Source organism: Mustela nigripes, chromosome 11 (assembly GCF_022355385.1).
Source record: "Mustela nigripes isolate SB6536 chromosome 11, MUSNIG.SB6536, whole genome shotgun sequence".
NCBI lineage: Eukaryota > Metazoa > Chordata > Mammalia > Carnivora > Mustelidae > Mustela > Mustela nigripes.
Window position 1 is genome coordinate 24,039,365 of NC_081567.1, and position 13,916 is coordinate 24,053,280.

Here is a 13,916-nt window from a genome sequence, read left to right on the forward strand (position 1 = left end):
CTTAAGGCCAAGGAAGGCTCTAAGGCAAGAAATGAGACCTTGGCCAAGGTGAACACGAGGGAGCGAAGGAAGAGACGGTAGAAGAAAGAATCCATACAATTATAGGAAATTATTATTTATTTTAAAATGTTACAGACCAGGCTCTATGCTAGGCATTTTATAGATATCATTTATTAATTCACTCAGTAAAAATTTAGTGAGCACCTACTGTGTACTAAGCACCAGGTAGTAAGCTGTGTTCCTACCTTTACTACCAGTTATTCATTGAGTACCTACTCTGTACCAACATTGTATTTCCATTCCATATACATTGCTCCCTCCGCATTCATGCATGCCCTCATTAATTTGTTATTGAATTAACTCTTTCAACAATTGTTTATAAGAACCCATGCTATACCAGACCCTATCTTATCAGCACTGATAAAAGATTAAAAGCTCTAGAAAGGGAAGAGATGGGTCACTGACCTTCATCTAGAATGGGGATTCAAAGGGAAGCAAGGGAAGCAAAGATCCTGGGCTTTATAGAATCATGGCACAATCGGCTTCGTGATCAAAACTTTATGGGCAGAAGGCCCTGTAGAGTAGAACTTTATTTTCCCAAGACCCCCAAGTTGGCAATGATATAGATATGAATGATGAAGTCTGAGGTCTGAATTAGAATGAGCAGGTGATTTTTTAGGGTATGGTTGCAGAGAACATAATCCACTTCAGCTGCTAAAACACAGATCTGTTGGATTTGGTGCCCCGCGCATTGTCTTGTGCAGAAATGGATTTTAGAATCCTTGGGGCAACTGAAGAAAGAGCTTCTAGACTGAGCTTCTAGGGGTGACTGCTGAAACAACACGGGAGAACTGAGCCCCGGAAGGATCCTCTGGTCCTACTACACTGAGGACACTGCCTGCCAAGCTAGGAATCTATAAGCTGTAGGTCCAAAGTGCCTCTGTTGTGCACTGCACCAGCAAAAGGAGTGCCTCTGACCTGGTTCCACTTAACTCAGTTCTGAATCTGACTTTCAAGCAAGTGTGCCTAATTTTCAGAAATCCTCTCTGGGAGATGTACTTTCTTTCTAGGAAGTGAAGCACCTTTAAAGGAAGTTGGAATGAATGCAGATGGAGCCAACTAACAGTTTTCCTCACAGGGGATTAGTTATAAATCTGTGTTAAACTGGATTCTGTAACAAATCTAACTCTGTAAATTACCACCAGAACACACTATTCTATGAGTGGTTTACGCTTTCCCTTTAAAAGTCTGGCTGAGTGCAAGTATGCTAATGACCCATTCATTGTGGAGTCATTTCTTTGAATAAGGACCAGGAATCTGTTTTGTTTTTTTATTTTTTAATTCTTTTGGTAAGCTTTCTGATCAGCACAATTTGAGACCACTAAGAAAAGCTAATTCATACCACATGGCATTATTAAGCCTCTCAGGAATACAAGCATTTCAAGGGAAGACAATTATCTGTAACTCAAAAGACTAGATGGTCTCATGTCAGAAGGACATCTGTTAGCAAAAAAGAACTTTCTAGTTTCATCAAACTAAACCAGGTGACCACCACTCATTTCCAAATGTAGTCAAATCCTCCTTAAGAGTTTTTTGGAACTTTCCCCTGCCTTTAGACAAGGAGTGCCAACAACAGTAACCAGATAGCTGCAAAGTTAGAGCTCAAAAACTAAAATCAGACACACATCAAATAAAAGAAATACAGTCTCCGCCCTCACAAATGTTAACCACCTAACAGAATAAACTAAGAGGTAATCAGTCAACTATTTACTATTTAGGGGTGACAAGTGCCCTGATTACGGGGCAGGAGCTATATATACACGAGGCATGAGAGAAACATGTGGATCCCTCCTCAGCCTGCAGGCAATGGTATGTCTTCTTGAGGGAAGTACCATCTTAGCTGAGATCTGAAGGATGAATTAGTCAGGCATCCATGTGTGCAAAGGCCTGGAGTCCTGAGAGAACCTGGCATGTTTGGAGAACAGGAATGTGTTCAGCATGGCTGGGAAACAAAAAATAAAATTACTGACTCTGAAAGCAGTCCGGTACAAAGAGAAGGCAAGGGAGGCAGCATCAGCAGACATCTTAGAAGGGCAGAGAGAGCTGGCACAGACTGTCCCAAGAATGGAGCATGGACCATTCAATGCCCAGAATGAAGCAGGCAACCAGCACATCTGTTAACTGGCTGCAACTGAGCGGAACAAGGCCGAGAAAGCAGCAAGACCAAGAGGGCCAGAATGAAAGGACTGTCCCAGGTTTACGCTAGTGGAACATCTAAAGAAACAAAAGCTTTCAGTGGGCTTGCAAGAGGAGCATAATTCTAATTACCGCAGGAGTCTCCACAGCACAGATTGTGTCCTTAAGCCAAGCACATTGGGAACACAGTTAACCATTCAGTCCATCAACACTGCATGGTTCCTTTCAGTATCTGTTCCCATTCTTGTATCTGATCAAGGCAATGGGGACAGCAGAGGGGCAGGTGCAGGGGCACACACACACACACACACAGAAGCTCACTGAAGAACGCCGTGTTCTCACCCATTCTTCCCCCTGAGCTCCACCCTACATTCAGCCCTCCCAGTTTCCGACCTCCAGGCTGGTCCTCTCGTTTTTGGTTCACCTGACCTTCCATGCTCAGCACCATCTCCACTGTGCTTTGACCACCCTCGACTATAATTTGAATTTTCCTTCAAACTAGGCGGCCTTAAAAGATGCTTTGGTAATACTTATCTTTATGAGCACTGAGAAATGTGTAGAACTGTTGAATCGTTATATTATACCTGCAACTAATACAACACTGTTTTGTTACTTACACTTGCATTAAAAACAAAAACAAAAACAAAAAATGCTGCTTTGATAAATACTCTCCTTGGTTTAACCTGGAGAGTGTCTTGCAACGAAAACATTGTGGGTCTGGAGGGCACCTGGCTGGCTCAGTGGGTTAAAGCCTCTGCCTTCGGCTCAGGTCATGATCCCAGGGTCCCGGGATCCAGCCCTGCGTAGGGCTTTCTGCTCAGCGGGGAGCCTGCTTCCTCCTCTCTCTCTGCCTGCCTCTGCCGACTTATGATCTCTCTCTGTCAAATAAATAAATAAAATCTTTAAAAAAAAAAAAAAAGATTGTGGGTCTGGAAGCCTTGCTTTGAAGACTGACTCTACCCCTTCCTAGCTGTATGACTCTGAATAAGTGATGTAACCTCTCTGAGCCTCAATTTTCCATCTATGAAATGGGAACAACTATATCAACCTCAGCCTTGCAGTGGAAATCAAATGAAAAAACCCAGGTAAAACATTTACTGCAGTATCTGGCATATAAAAATGCTAGAAAAGTAAAATTTCCTTTCATTTTCTTTCCCGTCACCAAAAGGAGTGGTATTCTCATGGCCACTGGTCTGAAATTAAGTAATTATTATGATACTGTTTTGTCTTTTCAGGTTCCCAGATTATGGTCAGCAGAAACCAGATAAGCAGCACTTGTTCAGAATTTCTTGCATTTTTAACAATTCTAAGAATAATCTTTGCAGCACTAATAATAATGTATATGTGATTTTTCCTACATTTTCTCTCACAGAGTATAATGTTTCTATACAGTTAGTTGTTTTGTGGTTCCTTTGTTTCAAATACTTTCTTACTGTCCCTGTTAAGAGTTATCTTTGAATTATCACAGCAGCAATGATGAGTGAAATGTCAGCCTAGAGAGTCCAAATGAGTTGCTCCCATCACTCAGCAATGCCATGGCTATAGCCCGTTACCCTGGTGGTCCTCCACCAGATGGGGGTGCTTCCCTGAGGGGGGCCATTTGGAAATGTGCAAATGTTGAAATCTATGCCTCAAAGGAACTAGCAAGCTCCTTTCAGGAGTATAAAATTAAGATTCTAAGTGATAAGCACGTATCATAGGTTAATTGGCAGTGTGTTTTGTTTTTTCTTAGTGAAATACCAAATAGCGGTACCATCTTACAATCACTAGCTTCTTAAATTCCAGGAGAGGTACAAAGATAAGGAGATAAGGAGATAAGGAGAACAAAACACAGATGAAGACTTCAGCAGGTGATCCAGCCACACAATGCCCAGCCAGGACCCTTGCCCTCCGAGAGCAAGCAGCTAAAGGCTGAAAAATGAGATGTCACGGAAGGAGGAATTCCAGCCTTTGCCCATGGTCTGCCATTCCCAGGTCTGGGCCCTGAGCCCCTGCCCAAAGTCCCCAGGCATTGCCAAATGAAGAGTGAAAAGATGGAGGCTTGAGTTCCAGCATGGCAAGTCCTTGGCAAGGATCGCAGTAGAGGAAGAACCTGTCTACCAAGTGGCCTCAGAGACCCTGGCTGGATGTGAAGTGGACTGGCTCTGAACATCATTTAATGGCTCATACCTTCCCTGATCACTCATCCATTTGGAACAAGATGCTGCTGTTAGAAACCTGGAGAATCGGCTCTGCCTGATGTCTTGAAACACATCTCCCCATCTCTGCCTTTCTAAGTCTGGTTAAGCAGAAAGGGCATAGGCTTTGGAGAAGACCCACACAGACCTGCTTCCCCACCCCTGCTTCCAAATGAATGAGTCACGTGTTGTGAGGAACCTGCATAATCTCACTGATGCTGGGTTTCTCGCTCACCTCCCTCCCTCCCTCCCTCCCTCTCTCCTTTTTTCCTTCCTTCCTTTGTCCTAAGTACTTTACAAAATTATCTCATTTATTCTTCAGAACAACCTGTGAAGCAGAAACTGTTTTCATCATTCTCATTTATAGACTGGAAAACTAAGGTACAGGGTGTAAGCAACTCATCTGTGTTCACACAGCTAGTAAGAGGGAGGAAGGATTCAGATCCAGATAGACTGGCCCCAGAGTCTGCGTACTTCCCTCCTATGCTCAGATACACAGTCACTATTGTCAGCCAAAAGTAATAACCATCTCTGGGTCTTGTGATGCTTAAATAATAGAAGTAAAGTCCCTGGCAAATAGTAAGGCTTTAATAAATGACAGTCATCACCTTCAATCTCCAGGTTGCCAGTCTTTAACACACATAGAGAATAATAATATACTCTACTTGTATTGTTTTACAAGTCTGGAAAAAGGCTTCAGATAAATTATCCTCCCTGGCTCTTCGAATAGTCTGTTTTTCTTATAATAATGTTAGCATACAGTACTTTGTATGTCCCAGGCATTATTCTGTATGCCTTATGTATCCATTTAATCCTAAACTCACTGGGTCCTATAGCTCAGTGAGATAAGTAGTAGTATTATCTCCTTATTACTGGCCCAGAGAGGTTAAGTAACGTGCTCAGGGTCACACAGCTAGTAAGTAGTGGTGCTGGGATGAATTCAGAGAGTCTGGTTTCAGACTGAGCTCTGATCCTCTACTCTAGGGGGACTGTGTAGAAGGCAATTCCGGCTCACAAACCCTGTGATGAGTAAGAGTCAGTAAGTGCCAGAGCCAGAACTCAAACCCAGGCCTGTCTGCCACCAGTGTCCCTAGTAGGTGATTTCTCTGACTCTGTTGCTTTGTACATCCAAGTAGCCTGATGGTCATCGCCCTGAATTGGGGCTTAGAAGACACAGGCTCTTGTCATGCCGATAAAATAACTGATCAATAGCAGGGAGACCTTGAACAAATCATTTTGCCTCCAACCTTCATCTAAAAATTTGGGAGTCATGCACATTCAATCTTTAATGTCCTCTAATTCTCAGCAACTGTTTTCCAAGAAGAATTGCAATTCTGTTTGAAGGAAAGAAATGTAGCATGTTTCTTATGGTTCAATGTCAATCCCACCCCCACCCCTGAGGAAAACTCTAGAAAATGCTTCTTTTTACCTGATACAAATCCTACGTGTGCCGTGAAGTACAGCTCAAATGCACAGCGGCCAGAAATACAGCCGCTTCTCTGGAGGCCTCTCAAGCTTCTAGTCCCTTTCCCTCACCCTTACTGGTAAGAACTGTGCACACACTACTCTGTGCTCCTGCAATACTGAGCTTGTGCCTCTAGATTAACAATTCCTATATTCACAGACAGCAGCAGCATGTGTGCACGTGCGTGTGTACGTGAGCGCAGGTCCTAGTTGCTCCTTAAGAGCACAGACTGTACTCCGTTCATTTTCCTATGTTTGGAAAGTTATGTTACATTGACCATATGTGTAAGTACCAATATTTGACCATTTTTGACCTACACAAATGGCAATTTAATACGGTGCAACCCAATATATGCTCATTAAATATAACCATACTTACTATTATACAACAGTTGCATTCCTGAAAAACCTCGTGTTCTACAAGAGGGGTAAGCTTTTTCTATAAAGAGCCATGTAGTAAATACTTGGACTTTGTGTGTTATACAATCTCTATCCCAAGTATTCAACTTCATTCGTTCAATTCATCATTGTTGTATCAAACAATATGTCAATAAATGAGTATGGTTGTGTTCCAGTAAAAACCCCATTTACAAAAACAGGTTGGACTCACGAAAAAAACAGAGAATCTTCACAGCCCTAGAACAAGTAAAGAAATTGAACTAGTAATAAAAAAAAATGTTTTTAAATTCTCCCACAAAGAAAAGGTCAGGACCAGATAGCTACGCTGGTGAATTCTACCAAAGATTTAAAGAAAAATGAATACCACTGATTTCTTCACAAACACTTCCAGAAAATAAAGGAGGAATGAACACTTGCTAACTCCTTCTGTGAGGCCAGTATCACCCTGATACAAAAACCAAGTAAGGATATCACAAGAAAAAAAAAAATCTACAAGCCATTAAGAATAATGGACAGATGGACAAATGCAAAGTCCTCAAAAATTACTAGCAAATTCTTTAATTTGTTCTTCAGAAGTATTTTGGAGCCTTTGGAGAGATGGAGAATATTGAACTTCCCATGGATACAAAAACAAACGAAAGAAGAGGATTTTGTTTTACCACATATACAGATGAAGAGCCAGTAAAGAAATTGTTAGAAAGCAGATATCATCAAATCGGTTCTGGGAAGTGTGAAATCAAAGTTGCACAACCCAAAGAGGTATACAGGCAGCAACAGTAGCAACAAAAAGGAGGAAGAGGTGCTGCAGCCGGTGGAGGAGGTGGTACTAGGGGTCGTGGACGAGGTCAGGGCCAAAACTGGAACCAAGGATTTAATAACTATTATGACCAAGGATATGGAAATTACAATAGTGCCTATGGTGGTGGTCAAAACTATAGTGGCTATGGCGGCTATGATTATATGGGTATAACTATGGAAACTATGGATATGGACTGGGATATGCAGACTACAGTGGCCAAGAGAGCACTTACGGCAAGGCGTATCGAGGGGGTGGCAATCACCAAAACAATTACCAGCCATACTAAAGGAGGACGTTGGAGAAAACAGGAGGAAATTGCTAAAGTTAACCCATCTTGCAGGACGACATTGAAGATCGGTCTTCTGTTGATCTAAAATGATTATTTTGTGAAAGACTTTCTAGTGTACAAGACACAACTGTGTCCAACTGTATATAAGCCGCCAATTAGTTTTCTTTGTTTTTACTTTGTCTTTTGCTATCTGTGTTATGACTCGATGTGGATTTGTGTTTATACAAATTTTATTTGTATGATTTCATGTTAAACCTCAAATAAATACTTCCTTATGTGAAAAAAAATTACTAGCAAACTGAATCCAGCAATATAATAAAAGGATTATATACCGTAAGCAAATAGGCTATATGCCAGGAATGCAAGTCTCGTTTAGTATCTGGAAATCAAGTATTAGAATCCACCACATAAACATAACAATGCACAAAAAAACATATGAACAGTTATCAAAAAAGCATTTGACCGAATTCAATACCCCTCTCTGATAAATTGTAAGAACTCGGAATAGTTCAAGCTGATAAAGGTATCCACAAGAAAAAAAAGAAAGAAAGAAAGAAAGAAAAAGGAAAAAAAAATCACAACTAAGGTCCTACTTAAAAGTGAAAAGACTGAATCTTTTCCCCCTAAGATCAGGACAAGACAAGAAGATTCAGCCTCACCCCTTCTATTTAACACTGCACTGGAGGCTCTAGCCAGGAAATTAGGCAAGCAAAAGTGTCAACATTAAAAAAGAAGAAGTAAAATTATGTTTATTTGCATGATCTTGCATATAAAAAATCTTGCACATAAGAAATTTAGGAAAAGAACCACTAGAAAATCTTTCTTATATGTAAGAAATACACAAAAAAACTATTAGCATAAATAAAGGAGTTCAGCAAACTTGAAGGATGTGAGATTAATATACAAAAATCTATTCTATTTCAATATACTAGCAACAAACACTCTAAAAATGAAATTCACAAAACAATTCCATCTACAATATCATCAATATATTATGTAGGAATAAATTCAACAAAGGAGGTACAAAACTATAAACCATTTTCAAAAGAAATGAAAGAACTAAATAAGCAGAAAGATATCCCAGGCTCCTGGATCCAAAGACCTAATACCTAATGTTGTTAAAATGGCAACAATTGGTCTACTTATATAATCAGTTCAAACCTTATCTACTTACATAATCCTGATCTACTTATATAATCCGTTCAATCCTTTTTATAAATGGGGTTGATAGTATGGACAGAGTGGAATGCCAAAAGGTAGATAAGTAGAAATGAAGGGAGAAGGAAAGTCGTGGCTGGACTAAAAAAGAAGCTACTTTCATAATCACACACACAGCAAAAGACAATAAGCAATTTAAGAACTGGAAATTAATATTCATAATCATTACATATAATCTATTGCTACCTGAAAAACACACAGTCTACAATTCTCATTCTACAATTTGGACTCATTTTTCTCAGCTTTGTCATATTCATAAAATTCTGAGTTAACTTTTGGGGAATATCATCTGAGATCGCTGTCAGAACTGAATGGACCCTCCTTGATAATTACAGTCACTATGTTGTTGCTGAAGTGGCAGACAAACCTAATTTTTAGTAGTGCCAGGCTCTATCTTTAGTTCATTTCTATCCAGGAATGTTAAACAGTCCCCAAATAGGGGCAGGCACATCAGTAATGAGTATCATCATCATCTATGTGATTCTCTTGCTGCCAAAGAACTGATCTAGCTGGAAGGAACTGTGTATTTCATTTCAGTTATTCAGCTTGTACTGAACGCTTGCCACGATGCCACACACGGGGCTGGGTACTAGAAGATACCAGAGCCCTGACTCTGGCTTCAGTCCTGAAACTTGTAAACTGTTTATCATCTAATGTCATCTAATTCAGTGGTTCCCAACCAGGGTGATTTTATGTCCAAGGCATAAATGGCAATGTCTAGGGACACCGTTGGTCACAGTGAGGGAAATACTATTGGCGTCTACTGAGTCAAGGCCAGGGATGCTTCTAGACGTTCCGCAATGAATGTCTAACAGCTTCCACAACAAGAATTATCCAGACCAGAATGTCAACAGTATATTGGGACACTTGATCTGACTTCATCTCCCCATTATTTCAGAAGGAGAAACTGGGGCCAATGTCAGTGATATACCCAAGATCATTAGTTCTTCAGCAGAGTCTAGATGTCCTGGTTCCATTCTGCATGCAAAAGATTTTAAGTTTAAAAAAAAAAAAGATTTTTAGTTTCCCCTTTTTGAAATGAAATTGAGGACTAATTCTTCTGTGTTTGTGTCTTCCTCAAAGCAATGAGTTCTGCAGTGGCATCCTAGTGGAAAGCTGCTTTAGATAGCAGCAGAAAAACATTCAAGCTTTGAACTGCATGCCTCACTGCAAGAAATGGGCTCTAGACTTGAGTGACACAGGTGCCTTGGCATGGTTGGATATGGCTTCTGTATTTTACTTGAAAGGAAGGATGCTGTGAAAAAAAAAAAAGCATGGACTCAGAAGTTCCATTTATTCTTTCCTTTCCTTGTTTATTCACAGATTCAACAAAAGCATACTGACCTCCTACTGTGTGCCAACAACCAGACTAGAAACCTAAGGCAAGAGGATGAATAATAAATATGTGCTCTCTCCTTTCAACAGCCTGCAGTAAACAGGAGACACACACATAAATAAGGCATTACAACATGTTGAGAGAGAAGCACTAAAGGTGGCAAGCGCAGGATGGAATAAGGATGCGCCAGTCAGAGTTAATGGCTGCAAGCAACAGAAACCAATTTTGGCTTATTTAAGCAGGAAAGAAATTTACTGGAAATATCCCAGGGAGCTCACAGCAGCACCAGAAAGCCTGAAGAACAAGGCTCAGAAAACAGATAGGAAAAGGGAGGCTCAGCTGCAGCGAGTACCCCAGTCTCAAAACTACCATGGTGAAGACTCTGCAACCACGGTGAGTGAACACTGACCATCTCAGTTAAACAGCACTACCCCAGCACTAGACACCATAAGTTGCACTGGACTCCTCTTGACCCACACCCCTGGAGCCAACACATGGCTGCCACAGCTATTCCAGGATGGATTCTCCACTCTCCTCACTTATCTTGCCAGATCCCAAAGCAAAGTCTTTGGATTCAATTATTTTAGATCACTCACCCTCACTCTAGCTGCAAGGCATGCTGGGAAAATGAGCATCTCACCTGATAAGTTTCTACAGTTAGAGATACACTGTGTCTCTCATCACCAGAACTCTTATGGTAAGGGGAAGTCCTCTTTCCGGTTTTGCTCAAAAGTCACCTTCTAAGTGAGACCACTCTATTTAAAACTCTAAAACCTCCCTTTTCCAGCACCTGTCACTACCCTTCCATGCTATATTTTCCCCCATGGCTCTTACAACCATCTCACACACTGTATGTGTATCTATTTATATACTCATCTATTTCTCCCTACTCAAATGTGAGTTCCAGAAAGAAAGATGTGTGTCTGGTTTATTCATTGCTGTGTCCTCAGTGCCAAGGATGGTGCCTGGAACACAGCAGACTCTCAATAAATATTATTGAACAAATGAGTTAATGAATGAATGAATGAATGAATGAATGAATGAATTCTCCAAACACAGGGAAATCAAAGATAATGAAAATCCAAACTTCCAACAAATTCTCACTATAAAAAGCCTATGAGAGACACATAACATAACCTAGTCTGGAAATAAATCAGACAGAGCGCCCTAAGGGAAAGGATACTTGAGCTGAGTCTTCAGAAAAGGCAATGCCGACAAATCAAAATTAGGAAAGAAAGACTGAAGCAGCTAGGTGGGATTCCTCAAATGTATTATTTTATGGTTTCATATGATCCTGGGATACTCCCTAGCCAAGCTCCCTGCATCTTTCCTATATGGAAGAGGCCCTCGTTTGGACCAGTGCAGCTTCAGGCCTGACCATGAAAAGCCAAGATTAGAGCTTGGAGGTGGAAGAAATCTGACCAAAAGCATCCTAAGAATTAGTCCTTTATAGAATAGAGTGGTAGATTCCAAGGAACACCTTGAGCCTTGAATAAAAAGGTATTACTCTGAACATTATTCCAGAGAAAGGCAATCAGAGCAGCGAGAAAATAAATAATGATCAAACCTAAAAGGCAAATGAGTTTTTCTCCATTTTAAAGGTGCTTGTGTTATTACCCGGGTAACTTTTTGTTTAAGTGATTATGCTGCTGTAGAACTTTTTGTAATTCATCAAAATTCATAGACTAGGAAGGCCAGGAAAAAAAGAGTAGGTGGCAGCGTTATTACTTGAAGTTCAATTCAATAAATATAATTTATCTTTCTATAGAGTCCTTTATACGAAATATTGCCAGAGGCTTTACGGTCCAACAAGACCGAGTTTGAATGACTTAAGTTATTTGCTTACAGACTGAATGGACTTTTATGAACATGTTGACTCCCCCTGCACTAAATGAAGTGATGTACAGCTATTCTCAACATAATTTCTGTCACCGCCATTATCTTTTCTCGCTTCAGCTCGTTTCCAGAGTGTCAGGATGACATTAAGTGATAATTGCTGCAGTATTCCCCCTGCACAGGGAACCGCTCTTGCTTCTTTCAGTCGATCCCTTTAGAAGGGCCTTTCACAAGGTGTTGGGGATAATGTAAGAAAAAAAAGGGAGCCGAGAAAAACGAGATCCTCATGATCATGCAGAGGATCAACTCCTCTGTCAAATACAGCTGACTCAATCATGACTATAGGACAGTTTCCTAGGTCCTAGAGATGCAAATGGGACCCAAAGGGGACCTTGTCACCTTGTGTCTCAGCTCATCTCCTTATGACTTTCAAATAAATAGTAATCAAAAGGCAATTTACGTCTCTGCTGCAGTGTTTGCTAACAATGCCAAGGAAAAAGACTGCCTTAGTGCACAGCAAAACTCTACACTCCTCTCCCCAGCCTGTCTCTGTTCTCTTCATTCCATGCTCTGCAAGACTCGCTCATAAATCAAACCCTTGCAGTCTTTCTGCTTTTTCTCTTCTCCCTATTCGGTGTCAGCTCTCTGGCTTCTCCCAGTTTTCCTTTTCTACCATCAGCAAGATACTGTGTAAGAAAAGAGAGTAGAAAGCAAGGTGGGCCTGGGGCAGAAACAGATCGCAAAGATTTATAACTTAATATATTTTCTTTTATAACCCGTCATACATTCTCCCTTCAAGCCCCTTCTCTGAACATGGATGTGTTTTAGTTAAACTGAGGGTGTAAAATATTATGTTATCACCTGTTTGTTTATAAATAAGCCTTAGCATTAGTTCAAAAAAAGAAAGAACTTAGGAAGATTTAATGACCTCAAATGTGATCCAGGAATAGCTCCTTTGTGAAAGTGGAGAAAACAGACCTGCTTTTTCCCAATTCCTCTAGCCAATGGCCAGTTCTTTAAAATCAGCCTAGGAGTCAGGACAACAGTTTTTAAGACACACATATCAACACGTTCCATTTCTCAGCATAGAGTTAAATAGCACTAAGGACACTATCGTTGTGCAACCGTCAACACTGTGCATCTCCACAATTTTCCCATCTTCCCAAATTGAAACTCTTGTCCTCATGAAACAACGCCTTGTTCTATCCTCATTCTGGTCCCTGGTAAGCACTTTCTGTCTCTATTATCTAGGTTACTCTAGGCATTTCATAAATAGAACCAGATAGTATTTGCTCTTTTCTAGCTGGCTTATTTCATTTTATGTAACAACCTCAAGGTCCATCCATGTGGTACCATGGGTCAGCATTTTCTTCCTTTTTAAGACTATAGAATCCTCCACTGCAGGTCTATGCTACCTCAGTTTATCCTTTCATCCCTGACGGACATGCGGGGTCCTTTCACCTTTTGTCTATTGAGAATAATGCTACTATGAACACAGGAGTATTCAAGCCACCATTTTGTTTGTTTCTTTCCAAACTTCTTTTTTTTTTAAAAAAGTATTTTATTGGGCGCCTGGGTGGCTCAGTGGGTTAAGCCGCTGCCTTCGGCTCAGGTCATGATCTCAGGGTCCTGGGATCGAGTCCCACATCGGGCTCTCTGCTCAGCAGGGAGCCTGCTTCCCCCTCTCTCTCTTTCTGCCTGCCTCTCTGCCTCCTTGTGATCTCTGCCTGTCAAATAAATAAATAAAATCTTAAAAAAAAAAAAAGTATTTTATTTATTTATTTATTTAGAGTGAGCATAAACACGGGGAGGTGCAGAGGGAGAGAGAGAGAAAGGGAATCCCAAGCAGGCTCCCCGATGTGCACAGCGCCCAACATGGGGCTTGATCCCATGACCCCGAGATCATGACCTGAGCCAAAGTCAAGAGTTGGATACTTCACCCACTGGGCCACCCAGGCGCCCCTCCAAACTTCAAACTTATTAAGAGACTATGGGTATCCATCAAAGGAGAAATGCACAAATGGGGCACAACCATACAATGGAGCCCCACTCAAGGAACGAAGTACTGACAGGTGTCACAACACAGATGAATTGGAAAAACACTACACTAGGCAAAAGAAACCAGTCACATAAAGGTCACATATCAAATGATTTCAGTTATTTGAAATATCCCAAATAGGTAATCCACAGAGACAGAAAGTA

At 40.9% G+C, this 13,916-nt stretch overlaps 1 pseudogene; it reads left to right on the top strand.

Moving 5' to 3' along the window:
• The first annotated feature begins 6,818 nt into the window (after window positions 1-6,818).
• On the top strand, window positions 6,819-7,605 carry LOC132027201 (heterogeneous nuclear ribonucleoprotein D-like; annotated as a pseudogene).
• The last annotated feature ends 6,311 nt before the right edge of the window (window positions 7,606-13,916 follow it).